General features: G+C 49.2%; 1 protein-coding gene across 1 annotated transcript in view; it reads left to right on the top strand.

Annotated features, from left to right (window-relative positions):
- Positions 1-20385: 20385 nt before the first annotated feature.
- Csnk2a1 (casein kinase 2 alpha 1) overlaps positions 20386-21482 on the top strand; it is a 62506-nt gene continuing 61409 nt past the window's right edge. Inside the window, exon 1 of the mRNA XM_070006970.1 lies at positions 20386-20539. The gene's annotated coding sequence lies outside the window, so the exon portion shown is untranslated. The remainder of the gene's footprint in view (positions 20540-21482) is intronic.

Here is a 21482-nt window from a genome sequence, read left to right on the forward strand (position 1 = left end):
GAATTCCATAATTCCCTCCTGGTTTCCCATCTCTCCCTCCACTTTCCCTGGCACACAGCCTGACCCATGGTAGGACCCAGACAGGCCATAAATACAGCCTGTCTGCATATTTGCCTACCGGGGAGCTCACCCTGGTCCTGTTGCCAATTGTATTGTCTATTCCTTGTCCCCCACCCCCCAGGCAATACCCATGGGGACTGGGGGTGAAACTCCCTGTTTGGGGTGAGCAGCAGGTTAATTTCCTCCTGGAGCTTCCCTCGGCAAACAATGAGACAATGGCCAGCCGGAGGTGGCCTGCGTAAGACAGCTGAGGAGGGGAAGTTGTAATCTGTGCATGAAGCCCATGGCTGGGCAAAGGGGCGAGAAATGCAGCGGGCCAGACCGGGCCCTCCGCCCAGTAGGCCCCTGGGACCCAGTAGGCCCCAACCTGAAGGTCACCTGAGTCGCCCTTGAGGAAAACAGCTACAAACTGCCATCCACCAGGAGAAAACAAGGATGGGTGGGACTCGGCCCCACACCCCTTTCTGTCCAGATGGTCCTAGCTCCTCCCTACAGAATCTCATCTGCCCACTTCAGGAACCTAATTTTCAGGAAGACAGTCCCTTACAGAGACCATCTGATTCTGGCTGTTTTGCTGTGGGACCTTGGGACATGTTACCTAACTTCTCTGTGCTTTGGGTTCCATATCTATAAAAAGAGGATCAAATGGCCAGGGGTGGTAGTGCATGACTATAATTTCAGCACTGGGGAGACTGAGGCTGATGGTGATTGGAAGGCCAGTCTGGGATACACACAATGAAACCCTGTCTCAAAAAAAAAAAAAAAAAGGTGGGGGGAGCCAGGCACCCGTGGCTCATGCCTATAATTCTAGCTACTCAGGAGGCTGGGATCTGAGGATCGAGGTTCAAAGCCAGTCTGGGCAGAAAAGTTTGTAAGACTTATCTCCAATTAACCACCAGAAAACTGGAAGTGGTGCTGTGACTCACGTGGTAGAGCCCTGACCTGAAGAGCTAAGGGAGAGTGCTCAGGACCAGACCCATGACTGACAAAAAAAAAAAGGGGGGGGGGTGGGTGGGTGGGGAGAGCATAGTATCTTCTTCTGAGTATCCAGAAGATTCCATCCCTCTCTCCATCCAGTAAGCCTCTGCCATGTGCAGACACTGTGCTAGATACTGGAGTTAAGTGTGGCAGGGAACAGTCCCTGCCCTCATGGGACACACAGTTCTAAAATGGAATGAGTCCGTGACCAAGACATGTGAAAGGACAACCATAACAGGTGTTAGTTACCAGGAGAGGGGTCCAGGGAGATGGCACGGATGGTCAGTGTGGGCTTCCTCTAGAGAAGGAAGTTAGACCCAGCTGAGCAGGGAGCCAGTTTCCTATAGGCCAAGGGCCTAGGATGCAGACAGCCATGCAAAGGCCCAGAGGCCAGGATCCAGTTGGCATTAGCGAAGACATAGGAAGCCAGTGTACCTGGACACTGGACACCTCAGGTCATGGCTGGACACCTCAGGTCATGGCTGTCTATGTCCTCCAATCTGAACAGCCACTGTCCCAATCTGGACTGGAGTCCAGTCTTTGGTTCTAGGAGGAAGGCGTACAAAGCACATGGCCCCCTTTGTGTCTCTCTGTCCCCCAAAGCCATAAGCCTACTTTCTTGAGGAGGAAACAGAGGCTCCAGAAGAAATGCCAACCCCACTTCAGAGCCAGGGAGGAGCTGCACCAGGTCCCATGATGACTGAACTCCAGAGCGCTTGTTCCACATTCCCATCCCTTGGAGGGACCCCACCATGGCCAAGGTATAGAGGCCGCTACAGCGTGGGAACCCTTCGGTGCTTTCCCATGGCTAGAACTGCAAGTCCCCAGCCGTCAGCTCGTCCCCCCCTCCACACAAGTCTCCTCCCCTATCCCCTTGCTCCCTCACCAGAGCCCCGGAGGCCCTGCTCTGTCTTCCCTGAGCAGGTGTGTCACGCCAGCAGAGGCCTCCCTGTCCTGCACCTGTTTTGGTTTTCCCCAGCGCCATCTGAGGTTCAAAGCCAGCAGGGGCAGGAAAGACCCTGAGACTTTTATCTCCAATTAACCACTATCAGTGGCTGGAAATGGAGCTGTGACTCAAATGGTAGAGCATCAGCCTGAAGCCACAAAGCTAAGGGGTAGCTCAAGGTCCTGAGTTCAAGCCCCACTACTGGCACTAGGAAAAAGAAAAGGTCTACCATATCAATGAATGAAGAAATGAAGGAAGTCATTAGCTCCATCCTTCCTGCCCCAGACACATCCCAAAATGAGCATCTCAACTGTTCCTTGTCTGGGACGGGCTGGTGCCCAGCCCTGGCCTCTCTGAACTGCCCCTTAGCCTTTCAGATCCCTGGGAGAAGGCAGGGCTTGCCCAGGCCACAGGGCCCTGGTTCCTGGGGGAGGTGTAGAGGGAGGGATGTATCACAGTCCCCTGGGGCAGCAGACACTTGCTGGGACACTGGGTGCCTGTGTACCTGTCCTCTGAGGCTCCAGCTGGTCTTTTCTTCTGGAGAGCCAAGTTATGTTGACGGGGGTGTGGGGATGGCCTGGCTGCCAGCAGCTTTCCTCCTCCCAGGGCTGGGACTCCAGCTCCACGGCGTGTTCCAGGAAATCCAGGCCACGTTTCCCTCCCAAAGCCCCCGCCCAGAGGGACCCCCTTGGGAAAGACACAGCATTTTTGAGGAAAATAGGGTGGGAGGGGTGTGGGAGAAAAAGTCACACACACACACACACACACACACACACACACACACACACACACACACACACACACACACACACACACACACACACACACACACACACACACACACACACACACACACACACACACACACACACACACACACACACACACACCCCCCAACAACAACAGTAGCTTGGCCAGGAATGTGCCGGGGTAAGTGAGAGCCAAACGTCCTGTCACAGCACAGCTGTGTGGGCCAGGACTGGGCGCCAGGCAAGGGCAGGGCGGGGTCATGCCAAGGACAGGATACCAGCTGCCAACCTGCTCTAGCTGGCATGTGGGGGAAAATCTGGGGAATGACCAGGCCAGGAGCCAGGGCACTGGGCTGTGTACTGTGCCACCCACCCCCAGCGCAATGCCTCAGACTTGGAGAAGTTCCCCCATGGGGTTACTTCTCAGCAGCAGGCTGCTTGAATGAAGGGGGATGGCCACAGTCCCCAAGTGAAGGACTCCATGAACTTGGAAAGGAAAAAGCAAATCCCTATGTTTACTAGCCTTTAGCCGAAACAACAGCGTCCTTCAAGTATGACTGCAGAGTTTGCAGTGATGTGTCACTCCACATCAGTCTCCAATCTGTCACTTAGTGTGTTAATTAAAAAGGAAGTTCGCTGGGTACCCAATGGTGCAAGCCCATAATCTAAGCTACTCAGGAGGCTGAGATCTGAGGATTGTGGTTCAAAGCCAGCCTGGATAGACAAGTCTATAAGACTCTTATCTCCAATTAACTACAAAAAGCCAGAAATGTAGCTGTGGTTCAAGTGGTATAGCACAAGCCTTGAGCACAAAAGCTCAGGGACAGCACATAGGCCCTGAGTTCAAGCCTAGTACAGGCAAAAATAAATAAATAAAATAAAATGGAAGCTCACTTGCAACCACATGCCACACTCTTCTTAATATCTATGTAATGGCCTGGGAAGTTGGCTCAGTGGTAGAGTGCTTGCCTCACATGCATGAGGCCCTGGGTTCGATTCCTCAGCACCACAGAAGCATAGAAAAACTGGAAGTGGCACTGTGACTCAAGTGGTAGGGGACTAGCCTTGAGCTGAAGAGCTGAGGGACAGCACCCAGGCCCAGAGTTCAGGCCCATGACAGACAAAAAATAAAAAAGTAAATAAAAATTTAAAAATCTATGTAATAAGGGTTAGGGATACAGCTCAGTGTGGAGTACTGGGCCCTGGTTCCCTGACATCAAAATGAATGAATGAATGAATGAATGAATGCAAACAATATTGCAGCAACAGAATTTCAGTATCATTGGCTTCCTTTGTAAACTTATGCACTTTATGTGTTTAGAAAAGATAAGCAATCTACCACCCATTTACCAGCACCCCAGAAGTTTCTGGAACAAAACAACCCACATTAAATATGGCCACTTTCTTTCTTTAGTGCCAGTACTGGAACTTGAACTCAGAGCCTCTAGCCTCTTGCTCAGCCTTTTTGCTCAAGACTAGAACCCAACCACTTGAACCACAGCTCCACTTCCAGGTTTTTTGGCTGGTTAACTGAAGATAAGAGACTCTCAGATTTCCTTGCCCAGGTTGGTTCTCAGATCTCAGCCTCCCGGGTCACAGTTCTGGGATGATGGCATGCTGCAGTAGACAAGAGCTTCCAGCACCAGTGGCTCACACCTGTAATCCTAGCAGCTCAGGAGGCTGAGATCTGAGGATCAGAGTTTGAAGCCAGCCTGGGCAGGAAAATGCATGGGACTTTTACTCCAATTAGCCACCGGAAAACAGGAAGTGATGCTGTGGCTTAAAGTGGTAGAGCGCTAGGCCTGATCAAGAGAGCTCAGGGATAGCACCCAGGCTCCAAGTTTAAGCCCCATGACCGGCAAAAACAGGCAGAGCTGCTAGATAGCAAAACAAAATCTCACAAATAAGATTCACAGCAGCACAAGGGGACCAGTGTCCCCATACCACACCAGAATGATTGCTCAGAAGGCAAACCTGCATGCTCTCAAGCTGCCTGTGGAGCAACGTGGGTATTTGATAGTATTTCTCGTGCCAAATTCCTAATAAAGTCTCTATCCCAGCTCTGGAATCCAGTTAGTGGGGGACGCAGATAATTATATCAATATGTACAATTTCACCTGTGACAAGAATAATTCTACAATTTAAAGATTCTGACTTTTTTTAAATCCACATTTGAAAATTATATAGTTATAAAAAGAAAAGAACTAAGCCAGGTATATTGTAGTGCACACTTGTAATCCCAGCTCTCAGAAAGCTGAGGCAGGAGGATCGAGAGTTCAAGGTCAGGCCAGCCTGGGCTAACCCCAGACTCAAAAAGAAAAGAAAAGAAAAGAAAAAAGGCTGGCAGAGAGATTTGGCCACACTGATACACTGATAGCCAGGCCAGCCACCCCTTAGCCCCTGACTCGGGCAAAGCAGCCAGGCAGCCCCTACCCCAGGTCTCCACATCTCCTGTTCAGCGTTTTTCTTTTATTGAACTCTGGGCCTGGGCTCTGTCCCTGAGCTCTTCAGCTCAAGGCCAGTGCTTTACTGCTGAGCCACAGCAACACTTCTGGTTTTCTGATGGTTAACTGGAGATAAGTTTCATGGCCTTTCCTGCCCAGGTCGGCTTTGAACCGAGATCCTCAGATCTCAGCATCCTGAGTAGCTAGGATTACAGGCATGAGCCACTGGCACCCGGCAACTGTTCAGTGTTTTTTGTGTCTTGGTAAATTATGAACTTGTGGACAAAAAGGCAGGGTTATCCTAGCAAGAAGCCCTTGGAGTTACAGATAGAGCCGGCTCCCCAAAGCAGAAGAAAACACTGCCTTCCAGTCTGGAGACACTGGCTCCCTGCACGGCCCCGCAATACATATGTGAGCTGACAGATCTCAGAAACTGGACCGCAGACACCCACCCAGCTTCACACACAGACCTACAGTGGTCCACTCCTCTACTGGGTGGGGGCCGGGGGACCTTGGCTGCCCCCAAATATCAGGGTAAGGGTGCAGATGCTTGTAACACCCTTCTTGGCACACATGGCCAGTCTCAATTGGCTCCCAGGAACAGCCTGGGTGCTAGGCTGTTTTCCTCCAATGGAGGAAACTGAGGCCCAGAGAGGGAAAATCAGGACCTAAGGTCACATAGCCCTCACATGCTGTGACCACGGTCACTGAAGGGGACACCTGAGTCCCCAGGGCAGCTCTGTCCTAGCACCCCAGGGGTGGGGCTGGGCTCCCGGTTGAACAGGCCTATTTTTAGAGTAGTAGCAGGGGCTAGGGGCTACAGCCAGGAGTGACAATGGGGGGAAGGGGGTGTGGCTGCTGGCCAACGCCCCCGCACCCAGCAGCCGCCCATTTCCTCGAGGAACCAGGCTGTGCACAATACAAGGAAAGCCAAAAGGGGAGCTACTGGGGGATCCTGGGGAGGGGGGACTGACCTGGCCCATTAGGGCAGCTGGGGGCCTGGAGGAAGGCTTGGACCAAGGGAAATGGACTATTAGTCCAGCTGCCTGGCTGAGCAGGATTGCTCCTGCCTTACAAGTATTCACCCTTTCTCAACTTACCTGGCAAACTCTTTTCTCTTCTATCTCTGTCTGTCTGTCTGTCTGTCTGTCTGTCTGTCTGTCTGTCTGTCTGTCTGTCTGTCTCTCTCTCTCTCTCACACACACACACACACACACAGATGTTGCATTAACTCCTAAGCCAGAGCCTGGGTCACCTCCATCCCCACAGCCCCATGGGAGTGGGCAGGGTTGTGTGAAGAAAGGTTCTGTGCCCACCAAGCAGGACCTTGAGAAACAGACAAGAGGACCCTACATTCTACCAGATCCTGGCTCTCTGGAGAGGGGAGTCCTAACTAGAGAAGCTGTGAGCCAGGGGCTCCTGAGGAAGGGTCCTAGAAGCTGGAACGTGGTTCCTTACAGCTTTCCCTGCCCTAGAGGGGCAGGTCCAGTTGTGCAGCATAGGAGCCCACACACTGACCTTGCTATCTGAGATGCTCAGGGGTTCTTCCCTCCCACTCCTGCACTGCCAGACACGACAGACCCAACTCTCCACCCTCCTTCCCCGTGTTTATGCCATGTTCCCTGCCAAGGAAGCCCTCCTTCACCTCCAGTTCTCCTACCCATTAAAATGTCCACAGTAGGGACACTGGCACTTTGTTCCACTGTCACACCCTCAACCAAGCCCCACACTTGACTCACAACACCTCTAGAGTGAACTGTGCCCTTCCCTTGGAGGTCTTTCCTCCTTCTAGCATTGTGGGTAGAGACCTCCCGTCTTCCTGGCTGCTCTGCCCAGTGGAGCAGATGTTCTCTAGAACTTGTCAGAAATGCAGATTTCTCAAGTTGGTTGGATGCTGATGGCTCATGCCTACAATTCTAGCTACTCAGGAGGCTGAGATCTGAGGATTGAGGTTTGAAGCCAGTCCAGGCAGAAAGTCCATGAGACGCTTATCTCCAATTAAATAGCAAAAAGCTGGTAGTGGAGCTGTGGCTCAAATAGTAGAGTGCCAGCCTTGAGTAAAAAGCCACAGGACAGTGCCTAGGCCCTGAGTTCAAGCCTCAGTACTGTCACAAAAACAATTTAAGAGTCGGGTGCCTGTGGCTCATGCCTGAACTCCTAGCTACTTAGGAGGATGAGATCTGAGGATCACAGTTCAAAGCCAGCCCGGGCAGGAAAGTCCATGAGACTCTTATCTCCAATAAAACACTAGAAAACCGGAAGTGGCGCTGTGGCTCAAGCCGTAGAACGCTCACCTTGAGCTGAAGAGCGCAGGGCCTAGGCCCAGAGTTCAGGCTCCACGACTGACCAAAAAAAAATAAAAATAAAAATTAAGAGAAAAAGAAATGCAGATTCTTCCCCCTACAATACTGGCACAGCAAACACCAGGAGTGGGCCCAGCACCTGTGGTAACTTCCCACCTGGAGTCAACAACCTACAAGGTAGAAACATGACTCAGCGTCACCACCTGGTGGTATTTCTCAGGAACTACACAACTACCAGAGCTTCCACTACCATCCCTTTGTACCAAGAACTTTCTGTCCCAAGTATCACAAAACTTCTTCATGGACAACATATGGTTACAGTGTGCCAAGTCCATTTCCCTCAACATAGGAGGGCTTCCCCATGAGTATACTTGGGATGAAGTCCACATTTCTACAGTCTACCCTCTCCCCACCAGACATAATGGCCTCTTCACCATTTCTCAGACATCTGGAATATCCCTGACAGGCAAGTATGACTACCCTTGTACCACCAAAAAACAAGAAAGAAAGACAGAGGTTTATCAGTGGACAATGCCACCAGGTGCATGGGTAAGTCCTCCATGATAGAGAGGGTGACTTGGTTATATAGCAGGGTGCATAGGTAAGTCCCCCATGATAGAGAGGGTGACTTGGGTAATAGCAGGGAACAACAGGGGAGCTGGCATCCTGAAATGGGCCTCAAGTCCCCAAAACAAGAGGCTGTGTCTAGGACCATATTCAAACACAATGTAGAGAGGTTCTTTTTTCTTTATTTCTTAATTTTTTTGTACCAGTACTGGGGCTTGAACTCAGGGCTTACATACTATTCCTTAACTATTTCACCCAAGACTGACACTCTAGGATTTGAGCCACAACTCCACTTCTGTTTTGTTTTGTTTTGTTTTTTTGGTGTTGGTGAATTGGAGATGGCTCCTAGTCCACCTCATGATTAACTATAGAATTACAGACATAAGCCACCAGCACCTGGCTGATCTGAGATTCTTTTTTTTCTTTTCTTTTTTGTCGGTCCTGGGTCCTGAACTCTGGGCCTGAGTGCTATCCCTCAGCTCTTCAGCTCAAGGCTAGTGCTCTACCACGTAAGCCACAGCGCCACTTCCAGCTTTTTTCTTTTTACTTATGGGGTGCTGAGGAATCAAACCCAGGGCCTCATGCATGCAAGGCAAGTGCTCTACCACTGAACCACCTTCCCATCCCTCTTTCTGCTTTATTTTTCAAATAGCATCTTTCCAGTTTTTCCTGGAACCAGCCTTAGATGATTATCCTCCCTTATAGGTATATTTACTGCACCTGTCTCAAACATGATCCCATTTCTTTTTTTCTGTGTGTGTGTGTTTTCTGGGGCTTGAACTTGGAGCCTGGGTGCTGTTTCTGACCTTTTATACTCAAGGGTAATGCTCTACCACTTGAGCCACAACCCCACTTCTGTCTTTTTGGTGGTCAGTTAGAGATAAAGAATCTCACAACTTTCTTACTGGGGCTGGCTTCAAACCAATCCTCAGATCTCAGCCTTGTGAGTAGCTATGATTACAGGTGAGCAAATGGTACCTAGCAACACTGGTATCTTTTTTTTTTTTTTTTTGCCAGTCCTGGGGGGTTGAACTCAGGGCTGAGCACTGTCCCTAAGTTTATTTTTGCTCAAGATTAGCACTCTACCACTTGGGTCCACAACACCACTTTTGGCTTTTTCTGTTTATGTGGTACTGAGGAATCGAACCCAGGGCTTCTTGAATGTTAGGCAAGCACTCTACCACTAAGCCACATTCCCAGCCCAACACTAGTATCTTTTGCTGCAAGTGAAAGGGACTTTTTCCTGGCCTAGAATCTTATGTGGCCCGTTGTAGTTGTATATCTTTAGCTGTATTCACTTACAACTGTCCCTCAGTCTGTTCCTTACAGAGCAGTTATTTTGCCAAAATACCACATCTTGCTTCTTAGCTGGTGCTTCCACTTGAGCCAGCTATGTACTTCTGGTAGAAACTCCATTGATGTGATGGTACATCCCTTTAGTGCCTTATCCCCCAAAGCATGAGATGTCATTCTCCTCCATTATTAGTGGCAACTGCTATGGTCACCTGGTTGATGTAGTAGCCCTGGGTCTTTCCACCGTGAGGTTCTTGCTTTACCCTTGGTCCTTAATAAGTGTCTTGGGAGGGCTGGGAAGGTGGCTCAGTGGTAGAGTGCTTGCCTCCCATGCATGAGGCCCTGGGTTCAATTCCTCAGCACCACATAAGCAGAAAAACCCAGAAGTGGCACTGTGGCTCACGTGGTAGAGTGCTAGTAGCCTTAAGCTGAAGAGCTGAGGGACAGTGCCCAGGCCCCAGAGTTCAGGCCTCCAGACCAACAACAACAACAAAAAAAAGTATCTTGTGGAGAGGCTCCCATTAGTTGACTATTAATGTCCTGTGTCTCATCAAACTTTAATCCACTTCTGCAGTATCCATTAGTGATTTTCTCCTGAAACAATCATTACTGTGGTGGTTGCCATAGTAATGGTAATTTTGGACTCCTAGTCTTCAAAAGAACCTTCCCAGTCAGGCACCAGTGGCTCAGGGCTGTAATCCTAGCTACTCAGGAAGCTGAGATTTGAGGAGCTAGATATGAAGCCAGCTGGGGAAGAAAAATCCATTAAACCCTATCTCTAATCACTAAAAAGCTGGAAGTAGGGATAAAGTTCAAGTGGTAGAACACTGGTCTTGAGTAAAAAATCTAAGGGAAAGCATGAAGGCTCTGAGTTCAAGCCTCCAGGACCAGTACCCCAAATAGGGTGAGGGACTGGGTGTCTAGAGCACATGCCTGTAAATCCTAGCTACTCAGGAGGCTGAGATATGAGCATCAAGGTTCAAAGCGAACCTGGGTAGAAAAGTCCATGAGACTTTTATCTCTAATTAACAAAAAGCCAGAAATAGAGCGGCAGCTCAACTTGTAGAGTGCTAGCTTTGAGCAAAATGAAAATTCAAGGACAGTGCCTAGGCCCTGAGTTCAAATGCCAGGACCAGCACAAAAAGGAAACTTCCCTTTCCTTTCCTCCCCTTCTATTTTCTCCCTTCTCCTTCCCTCCCCTCCTTTCCCAATCCCCACTGGGTACTTTTTATCTTCTTTCTCTTTTAGTCCCACTACAATCATTAACTTTTGCTGTCTCCAAGTAAGAAGCAATCTAAAAGCAGCTTTTGCTGGGCCAGTGAATTAACTAAAAGCTTGACACCCAGTCCCTCAGTTGCTTTTTGCATCTGAGCTCTGATGCAAGCTGCTCCCACTAGTCCCCAGTCACTTTGCATCTGAGCTCTGACCGGGGCTGCTCCCTACTGCACTCACTTTTCCTTGGGCTCCAGGAAGAACGGGACTGACAGATAAACATCTTGTGACAGAAGGCAAACTGCCCCTTAGACAGGCAACTTCATCTTATCATCTTGAAAAGAATAGCCAAAAGCTACAAGCCAGCCAGCCAGGCTTCCAGAGTCAAAGACTGAGCTAATGGTCAACCAGGCCATACCTGTGATTTGGGACTGTACAGATCTTTCTGACCCACTTCCCCAATTCTCCCTCTCTGACTTGAGGTCAATGTCTGTATCTTGTGACAAGGCTGAAAATGCATATAAGTGCTGTCTTCCCAGGCCACGCCCAGGCCACTGAATAAATCTCCTTATCAGGTACCGGTGGCTTACACCTGTAATCCTAGCTATTCAGGACACTGAGATCTAAGGATAGTGGTTCACAGCCAACCTAGGCAGACAAATCTAAGAGACTCTTACCTCCAATTTACCAGCAAAAAGCTAGAAGTAAAGCTGTGGCTCAAGTGGTAAAGTGATAGCCTTGAGTAAAAAAGCTAAGGAACAGTACCCAGGCCTTGAGTTCAAGCCCTAGGACTGGCACAAGAAATCTTTCTCTTCCCTTCACCATGTCTCTGTATTTGGCATATGGGGGGCAAGTGGCTGAACCATGATACGAGACTCCCAGGGTTTAGGCCTCTGGTCTAAAAACCCAGTTTCATATAGGCCACCTAAAGTCTCTCCTGCCAGGAAGCAATGACGTCCACTTGTTATGCAGGGCTCTGTTCCCAGCTTCCTCTGCTTCTCAGCACTCCCCCTGGAGACCTGAGATGCTTTCTTCACTAGGACTCTGGCTGGCTGCTTCTTCCCAGGCCCCTTAGCTGTCCTGGTCTCTTAATGGCAGATTCCCAAGGGCGCAGTCTCCACAGGCTCCTCTCTATCTCCATCTCTTTCTCTCTCCCCTCCCCCTCCCTCTAGTCTCAAGGGTTTAAAAGCCATTTCTGTGCAGATGATGTCTTAAGGCAAAACACCACAGCCCCAATGGCTTCAGCACCAGCCATTTATTCTCTCACAGTTATGAAAGCTGGAGGTCAAGGTCAAGGTGCAGTCCAAAGTCAAGTTTCAGTGAGGCTTCTCCCTCCCTGTGGCTTGGCTGGCCTTCTCACTGTCTTTGCTCTCAGTGTTTGCTGTGTGAACCCACGTGGAAAGAGGGAATTTCAGGACTCTTCCTGGCCTTAAGCCAGTCCTCATGGCTAAGGACTCTGCACTTAAGACTTCATTTAACCATATCTCCATCAAGGCCCTGTCTTCAGTTGCGTTGAGGATCAGAGCCTCAACACAGGAATGGGGGTGCATGGTCTCTGGCCTGGACCTCTCTCCCAGGCTCAGACTCATGTATCTATCTTGTGTTTAAACACGTGCACTTGGAAAAATGAGACTCTCCCAAACTTAATAAGCCCCAAATAGAACTAATTCCTGGGGCTGAGAAGGTGGCTCAGTGGTACAGTGAGGCCTTGGGTTCAATTCCTCAGCACCACATAAGCAGAAAAAGCTGGAAGTGGGGCTGTGGCTCAAGTGGTAGAGTGCTCACCTTGAACTGAAGAGCTGAGGGACAGCACCCACAACTGATTAAAAAAAAAAAAAAAGGAAACAAAAAGAACTAATTCCTCCTCTTTACCCCCTGCTTTCCTCTTGTCCAAAACTGTTCCTGGAAAATTCCTTCTTTCAATTCTTCAGACCAAACTTTGGGATCATCTTTATTTCCTCCCATTTTTGTCTCTTTCTTTCACTCTCTCTCTTTCTGTGCTAAAGATGGGGACTCTATCCTGAACTACATCCCCGGCTTCTTTCTTTCCTTCCTTTCTCTCTCCTCTCTCTCTTTCTCTTTACCTCATAGCCAACCTATCAGCAAGTCCTTGTGCTTTTAAAATTCACCCAAACTCTAAAGCAAGTCAAACCATCACAATCTGTGCACTGAGGCAGTTGCCTCTTTCCTGGTCTCCTTCTGTCTGCCCATATCCCCACGCCATTCATTCTACAGCCAGGGGCTGCACAGACCTGTTAAAAGGCAAAAATGGGCCTCCTCTTCCCTCTGGACAATTGGTCCTGCACCCTCCAGCAGTTTGTGCCTGTGACATGGTCTTCCAATCCTACACTTAGTTCAGCCATATTATCTAACACTTGGTTATTCCTGTGTGTGTGTGTATGTGTGTGTGTGTGTATGTGTGTACATGCACAGGTACTGGGGCTTGAACTCAAAGGCCTGAATGCTATCTCTCTTTTTTTTTTTGGGGGGGGGGTCCAGTTGTGGGGCCTGAACTCTTGGCCTAGGTGGTATCCCTCAGCTCTTCAGCTCAAGGCTAGTGCTCTACCACTTGAGCCACAGCACCACTTCTGGCTTTTTTTCTTTTTGCTTATGTAGTGCTGAGGAATCCAACTCAGGGCTTCATGCATGCAAGGCAAGCCCTCTACCACTGAGCCACCTTCCCAGCCCCTCCCTCTTTTTTTTTTTTTTTGTCGGTTGTGGGGCTTGAATTCAGGGCCTGGGAGCTATTTCTGAACTTTTTCTCTCAAGGCTAGAGTTCTACCACTTTAAGACATAGCTCCACTTTTGTGTTTTTGGTGGTAATTGGAGATAAGAGTTTCATGGACTTTCCTGTCCAGGCGGGCTTTGAACTTTGACTCTTAGATCTCAGCCTCCTGAGTAGCTAGGATTATAGGCATGAGCCACTTGTACCTGGCCTCCCTTAGCATTTTTGCTGAAGCCTAGCACTCTACCACTTGAGTACAGCTCCACTTCTTGCTTTTTGGTGCTTAATTGGGGATAAGAATCTCACAGACTTTTCCTTCCCCACTGGCTTTGAATCATGATCCTCATATCTCAGTCTCCTGAGTAGCTAGGATAACAGATCTGAGCCACCAGTACCTAGCTAAAATGTTTCTTAGTGGTATTGGGGCTTAAACTCAGAGCCTCACACTTGTTAGATAGGTGTTCTGTCACTTGAGCCCCTGGCTGATCCTTAGATACATCTGTGGGTCCTCACTCTATACTAATTCTCCCCTTTGTGGATTAAACCTCTGGGGAAATTTCCCCTCCGGAAAAATTTCTCCTCCCTGCCGAGTTTTCTTTTGTAAAACCCATCAGTACCTGTTATATCTCCATATAATCTAGGCTACAGCAGTTACCACCCACACAGACCATGCCCTTCCCATTTGCCAGCATATTGAAGCACTTTGCCCTATTCATCCATTCAGTCCTGACAGAAGCTGAAGATGAGCACTTTCTTAGCTCTGACCATCAGAATGTGGCAGAGCAAAGCATCTCAAACCCTGCAGCCTGCAGAATCAGACACTGACTCTGCTCCTTCCCCTGCTGTGTGTGGGCTCAGTTGGGGCTGACTTCGTCTGGGGTCTGTTCTGTGTCATCTGGTCTTCTGGGACCAGACTATTTGATGCAGGGCTGGGGATGGGTGGGGCAGTGTTAAGTAAAGGCTATTGCTTTTTCAGATATCACAGAAAATCTCCTGCCTACCTGTTTAGTTTTCTGCTGTTCAAAATAGAGCGCGTGAAAAACTGCAATTCGTATTTCTTTAATCATTTTTTTCTTGCTGCACTGGGAATTGAACTTGGGACCTTGAACCTCTATCAATGAACTGTACTCTCAGCCCAACAACTTGTAAACAGATATGTGAGCCGGTGGCTCATGCCTGTAATCTTAGCTACTCAGGAGGCTGAGATCTGAGGATCACAGTTCAAAGCCAGCCCAGGCAGGAAGGTCTGTGAGACTTTTATCTCCAATTAGATATCAGAAAACTGGAAGTGGAGCTGTGGTTCAAAGTGGTAGAGTGCTAGCCTTCAGCAAAAGAGCTCAGGGACAGCACCCAAGACCAGAGTTCAAGCTTCATGACAAAAACAAAAAACAAAACAAAACAAAACAAAAAACTTGTAACACAAGCTAAATATGATGGTGCATGTCTATAAACCCAGCTACTCCAGAAGCTGAGACAAGAGCATGGGAAAAAAATAAAGGCCAGCCTAACAATTTAGCAAGACCCTGCCTTACAATAAAAGTGAAAAGTCCAGTGGTAGAATACTTGTCCAGCATACATAAGGCCCTGGATTTGAATCCAAACACTATCAAGGATAGTAGCACCCTTCCTGACAGAGGAAAATTCCAAAAGAGGCTGTTGAAAGCACGAAACCTCTAAGGCCTAGGCTGGAACTCACACATATATTCCACTGGGCAAAGCAAATCCCCTAGCCAGGTAAGGGGGTGGAGGTGGGGTGGCAGGGGAATGCACACATATTATTAATTAATGTAACTTGCCACAAAATATATAGCACTGTGTCCTTTTTACCTGTGTACTTTTTCTTTTGGGGGGGCAGAAAGGAGGTGACTAACCTCAGGTCCCTGGGCGCGCTCTCTCTCTCTCTCTCTCTCTCATTGGTTATGGGGCTTGAACTCAGGGCCACTTTGAGCCACAGTATCACTTTCTGGTTTTTGAGTGGTTAATTGGAGATAACTGGCTGGCTTCAAACCACAATCCTCAGATCTTAGTCTCCTGAGTAGCCACCAGGGCCTGGCTTTCTTTCATTCTTTTAGCATATGAGGAAACTGAGGTTCAGAAAGATCAAATAACTTGCCAAGTTTATATTGTTAGTAAGTTAACAGCTAGAATCCAACCAAGTTACAAATACCTGTACACCAGGTCAAAGGGTTCGGTTTTCTGTGCAGTTAATGCAGGGCAGGACAAACTTAGAAAGGAACAGGTGGTTAGTAAGGTTTCCTCCAGGACCATGTGTAGAGCAGTGAGAAGAAACTGCCGGGCAGAGATAAGGGATTGGGCTGGGCAGTGGAAACAAATTAGTAAAAGTACAAACCAAATAGAAAAAGGCAGAAACAAGTTAAAGGAGATTTGTAAAACATTTCTTTATGGAGCATTGACAATAATATTCATGTCTGCTTTATTCAAATCATATAGACAGAAATGTTGAAAGTTCCCTCCTCTTCCTCTTGGTGGGGATGTTTGGTAAGCCAAGTGTGGTAGCACACACCTGTAACCACAGAACTCAGGATCTGGAAGCAAGAGGACTATGAGTTCAAGGCTACTCTTGAGTCCTATCTCAACACACCCCACCTCCCCTTTCCTGAACTTTATCTAAAACTCTATAATACATATTTACCCGTGTGTGTGTGCATAGCGCGTATGTGCACGCCAGTACTGGCTTAAAGTCAGGGCCTCACATGGTCCCTGAGCTATTCTGCCCAAGGCCGGCACTTTAACTATCACTCTACTACTTGAGCCCCAGCTTTATTTCCGGGTGTTCCCCCCCACCCCCGGTTAATTGGCACTAAGAGTATCTAAAACTTGTCTACCCAGGCTGGCTTAGAACCTTAATCCTCACATCTCAGCCCTGAGTAAACTCGAATTATAGGTCTGAGCCAATCAACATCCAGTTTTCTACTCCCTGCCCCTAACCAAACTATTTCCTCTCTCACTTTTTACCATGTAACAGTCTGCTAGGGACAACTCTGCATGTCAGGACATAATCTGTCCTCACTCTTTTAATGGTTTTACCAGCTGCTGACTTACTTTGGACAAACTTTTTGACCTCTGTGAGATTTGGTGCATTGAATGGAGGAGTTGCAGTGGTGGTGTGATTAGTGTAAAACATCATGTACACATATTAATTGCCTGAAAATATCAGCCCTCGTTATTATAAAGAACTCCATGATGCTGGGCATTGGTGGCTCACACTTATAATGCCAGCTACTTGGGAGGTTGAGATCTGGGGATCTAGGTTCAAAGCCAGCCCAGGCAGAAAAGTCTGTGAGGCTCTTACCTCCAATTAACCACCAAAAATTAAGAAGTGAAGCTGTGGCTCAAATGGCAGAGAATCAGCCTCAAACAAAAAAAGCTAATGGACAGACAGTGCCCAATTCAAGCCCTAGTACCAACACACACACACACACACACACATGCACACGCACACGCACACACTATAATTATACTGTAATTTATCTAGCCAGTTCAAAACATGTGGTTTTTTAATTTAGAATAATGTTTGCAAATATTGCCATGATACATCCATCCTTCCTGGTACAGATGACTTTGCACTGTGATTGTTTTTCTCATTGAGAATTGAAGTATAGATCTGGGAGTGCTGGCATGTGCCTATAATCCCAGCATTCAGGAAGCTGTCAGAAAGATGAGTTTGAAGCCAGTCTCAAAAATTTGAGATGCTGTTTCAAGAGAGAGAGAAACTAAGAATATAGCTCAAGTCATGGATCATCTTCCTGGCAAGCACAAGGCCCCGAATTCAAATCATAGTACCATCTACAGAGAGTTTGTTTCTAGTTTTGTTGAATTTGGGCTGGCTGGGCTCATGGGCTGGTTTTTGTTTGTTTGTTTTGTCAGTCATGGGGCTTGAACTCAGGGCCTGGGCACTGTCCCCGTTTTTTTTTGGTTTATTTTTTGGTCGGTCATGGGGCTTGAACTCTGGGCTTGGGCACTGTCCCTGTGCTCTTCAGCTCAAGGCGAGCGCTCTACCACTCGAGCCACAGCACCACTTCCGGTTTCCTAGTGGCTTTATTGGAGATTAGAGTCTCATGGACTTTCCTGCCTGGGCTGGCTTTGAACCCTGATCCTCAGATTTCAGCCTCCTGAGTAGCTAGGATTACAGGCATGAACCACTGGCGCCTGGCATCCTTGAGCTTCTTTCACTCAAGTCTAGCTAGCACTCTACCACTTGAGCCACAGTACCACCTCGGTCTTTTCCTGTTTATGTGGTACTAAGGAATCAAACCCAGGGGTTCATGCATGCTAGGCAAGCACTCTACCAGTAAGCCACATTCCTAGCCCACCGAGCCAAAATTTCAAGGTATCCTGCTTTCCCACCAACCCCTCACCCCCACCTCCATCATGTAAGGAAGCCTGACCTACGTTACTGGAGAAGCCACATGGAAAACCAATTGCACCCATTCAATTGCCAGTCAAGCGAAGGAGGCTAGACAGGATAGGCTAGCTTACTGATCTGCCCCCTGAGAGCAAACGCAGGAGCAATTTCTCAGAGAGCTTTTAAGAGAATTGGGCACTGGTGGCTCATGCCTGTAATCCTAGCTACTCAGGAGTCTGAGATCTGAGGATTGCGGTTCAAAGCGAGCCCTGGGCAGGAAAAAGTCCATGAGTCTCCAATAAACCACCAGAAAACCGGAAGTGGTGCTGCTGTGGCTCTAGTGGTAGAGAGCTCTCCTTGAGCTGAAGAGCTGAGGGACAGCGCCCAGGCCCAGAGTTCAAGCCCCATAACCAAAAAAAAAAAAAAAAAAAAAAAAAAAAGAGAAAAAGAGATCTTGCAGAACAGGAAAGAGCTGTTGTGGCTAAGACTGAGATATGTCTAAACTGCAGATTGAATGAGTGATGGTGGTTTGAAGCCACTGTTTTGAGTGACTTGTTAAGCAGCAGTAGAAAGCGGACACACTTAGGGTGTTCTGTTTTGTTTGCTTGTTTTGCTGATATTGGGGCTTGAACTCAGTACCTGGGCGCTGTCCCTTAGCTGTTTTTGCTCAAGGCTGGATCTCTCCCACTTGCGCTACAGCTCAATTTCTGGCTTTTTGGTGGTTAATTGGATATAAGCGTCTCATAGACTTTTCAGTTGGCCTCTGTCTCAATCACACCATATGCCTAGGTCCTACTGTCTGCCATGTAGCAAGTGATCAATAACTGAGGGAAATGAGCATGAATAAAAGCAAGGAAAAAGAAGCTCCAAGAGCCAGACACCTGTGGCTCATACCTGTAATCCTTGCTACTCAGGTTGCTGAGATCTGAGGATTGCAGTTTGTGGAGTCAGCTGAGGCAGGAAAGTTCACCAATTAATCAAAAAGCTGTAAGTAGAGCTGTGGCTCAAGTTGTAAAGTGCTAGCTGTGAGCAAAAAAAGCTCAGGGACTGAACTCTGATCCTGAGTTCAAGCCTCAGGACCCTCATTAAAAAAAAAAAAGTCCAAGGTCTACAAAGTACACGGAAGGCCAGTCATTTCTTGGATAACCATTTCACAGAAATTTTGGGATTACCTATTTAACTTCTTCAGTCCACAGGTGGAGAAACTGAGACCAAGGAGGAGGAATGACACCCACCCAGTTCATGGACAAAGTATACTCAGAAATGTGGATAATTCAAATACCACAGAACTGTCTAGCGATGAGGCGTAGACAAGGTCACTCACTTCCACCTTCCCAAGGTTATCACTATGTGTCTACAGCCAAGCTCACTACTATCCCAAATGGGAACGAAGAGCTTGTCTCTTTGGGACCAGAGGTATAAATCAGCTGACAAACTGTGAAAGGAGGGCTGAGAAGGGCATCGCAGAGACCCATCCAGGGAACAAGCAGTTATTTTGAGATCGCGGGGAGGAATGGCTGGTACAGAAATAACCCAGTCTCCTCACCCCTTGGTTCAGCCCTCACACCTCTGCCCTAGCAGAGGTGAGGCTAACACTTGAATCCATCTTTGCAACACCTATATCTATCTGCCAGCTTCTAGCAGGGCCTGCAGGGAGGCAGGGTGATTATCACATCTAGCTCTGTCCACTGGGGGCTCACGATCTGGTAGAGGAGTCAGATTGTGGACCTCAGGTTGCTGAGTGTTGGTACCTGGATTTGGCAGAGTTTGAGATATCCCCAGGGGGAAGATTCCTGAATTAGTTCCAAGGACAGATACAAGTTATCCAATCCAGGAAGTTAACAGTAACAGAAGTGACAGTCTGTGCAAAGGGAGAAAGGTTAATTGTTCCATTTGGGATGGAAGCATTAAGAAGTTTAGAGGAGTGTGACAGAAGGTAGACTAGAAAGGAGGGGTCTGACCCAAAACTGGAAAACCTTGAATGTCAAGCAAAAAATGGGACAAGAGAGCCACGGGAAATTTTTGACCAAGAGGAGTCTATGATCTGGTCTGAACAGTAGAAAGTGCACAGTGATTATTTGGGGGAGGTGACCCCCGAAAAGAGAGTGCGGAGGAGAGGCGGATGGTAAAGGTGGAAAACCCTGCAGGTACTCAGGACCGGCAGCTCCAGGTAGGGACCCGGTGCGGGGAGGAACTGGGCCTCGGGCTCGGTCATTTCTTGGACCCCGGCGTCACGCCCCGCCCCGGGGCCCAACTTTCTAGAACTTGTGCCAAACTCAAGTTAGGTCGGAAAACAGAAAAAGTGCTGCTGAAACCTTAATCCTAGAAGAGGGGTCAAAGCAGGAGGGACTTCAGCTCCCACAATGCTCCGCTGTACAGCTCTGCCGGTCGCGTGGCTTCTCTGCCAGAACCGAGCCAATTCGCGGCTCGGAGAGATGCCCCTGCAGGGCGTAGTGCGGGAAACCTAGGCACCGCCATCTTCCCTTGGGCCAAACCAACTCTACGCCTAGTAGGAGGCCTCGTGTCCTCTGTCTCGTCAGTCACCGCAGGTACCACAATAAAATGCTGTTCATTGTTGGAAATCTTACCATTATGCTTTACGTTGAGAATTCTTTCCCTCTACCGCCCAGTCTATAACTGAACCCTCCGGGAGGCGATAGGACATCCCAGCATGGCCGCGCCCAGGTAGCTTCCGCTGAGGGGAGGCGGGACCGGAAGTCTACTCGCCCCGCCTCCTGGTATGAGGGAGCTTCCGCTTCCGGTAGCGCGGAGGCTGCAGCCTCGCTCTGGTCCCTGCGGCTGGCGGCCGAGCCGTGTGTCTCCTCCTCCGCCGCCGCCATATTGTCTGTGTGAAGAGAGGGGAGAGCGGCCGCTGCCGCTGCCGCTTCCACCACAGGTACAGTGGGGGCCGCTAGGCGAGGTCCTTAGGGGGCGGCGGCGGGCCGAGATAAGGCGGCGGGGCGCGACCGCCTCTCACGCTCTTAGCGGGCTCCCCAGCGGCCTGTCGCCTGCCCCAGCCCCCCTCCCCCCAGCCCAGGCCCCTGCAGTCCATCCGGGAGGCCCGGGGCCACCCCCGACCGTGAAGAGCCCGGCACTGGCGGCGCGGAGGCCCAAGTGAGGGCGGGACGCCGCGATCGGACACTGGCTTATTGCTGGCGGGAGGTTGGACTGGGTGGAGACGGGGGGGACCATTGGGAGGTGCGGGCCGGCGAAGGGGGAAGGGAGCTTTAGGGGTGGGGTCTCGGGGGGGGGGTGTCGAGGGGGAAGGATGCCTCCCGCGAGCGGGGCAGCTGAGGTGGGGGCCTCCCTCGGGTCCCTCTGGGCGGGGCTGAGCTTTCCACCTGCAGGCTGGGTGCGAGGTGGAGGGGTAACCTCCACCTCCGGGCGGGGTTGCTGGGGAGAAAGCAGAGACCCGCGAAGTGGGGCGCTGCGGGTGGAGCAAAGCTTGAAAGCTAGTTTGGAGTTTGGGTCGGGGGAGGGCGGGGGAAAGCTATCGAGAATGAAAAGCTGGCTCAGAAGTATACAGATATTGGTGACCTTTTGAAAGAGCAAGACTTCTGAATTTTGTTTCTTGTTAGGTTTTTTTTTTTTTTTGGCACAGTTCTGGGATCTATCTAGGTTAAGCAGGGGATGGATGGAGCTCCTGTAGTTTGTTTTGGGGAAGCAGAGTCAGAATTGCCTGTTGGCTTTCGCTTTTGTGGGGGAAGAAAGAGTTCTGAAAAAGTGACAGGTTATTTGGGAATTCTTGATTGACTCTTCATAATGGTTAAATTCAGTAGGAAGTGGGTATGGAGAAAGGAAATGGAAATAAAAATTGGAAGGGGAGATTTTTCCCTTCT

The sequence above is a fragment of the Dipodomys merriami genome, unplaced genomic scaffold (genome assembly GCF_024711535.1).
Source record: "Dipodomys merriami isolate MVZ:Mamm:240054 unplaced genomic scaffold, mDipMer1.0.p SCAF_7, whole genome shotgun sequence".
In the NCBI taxonomy this organism is placed as follows: domain Eukaryota; kingdom Metazoa; phylum Chordata; class Mammalia; order Rodentia; family Heteromyidae; genus Dipodomys; species Dipodomys merriami.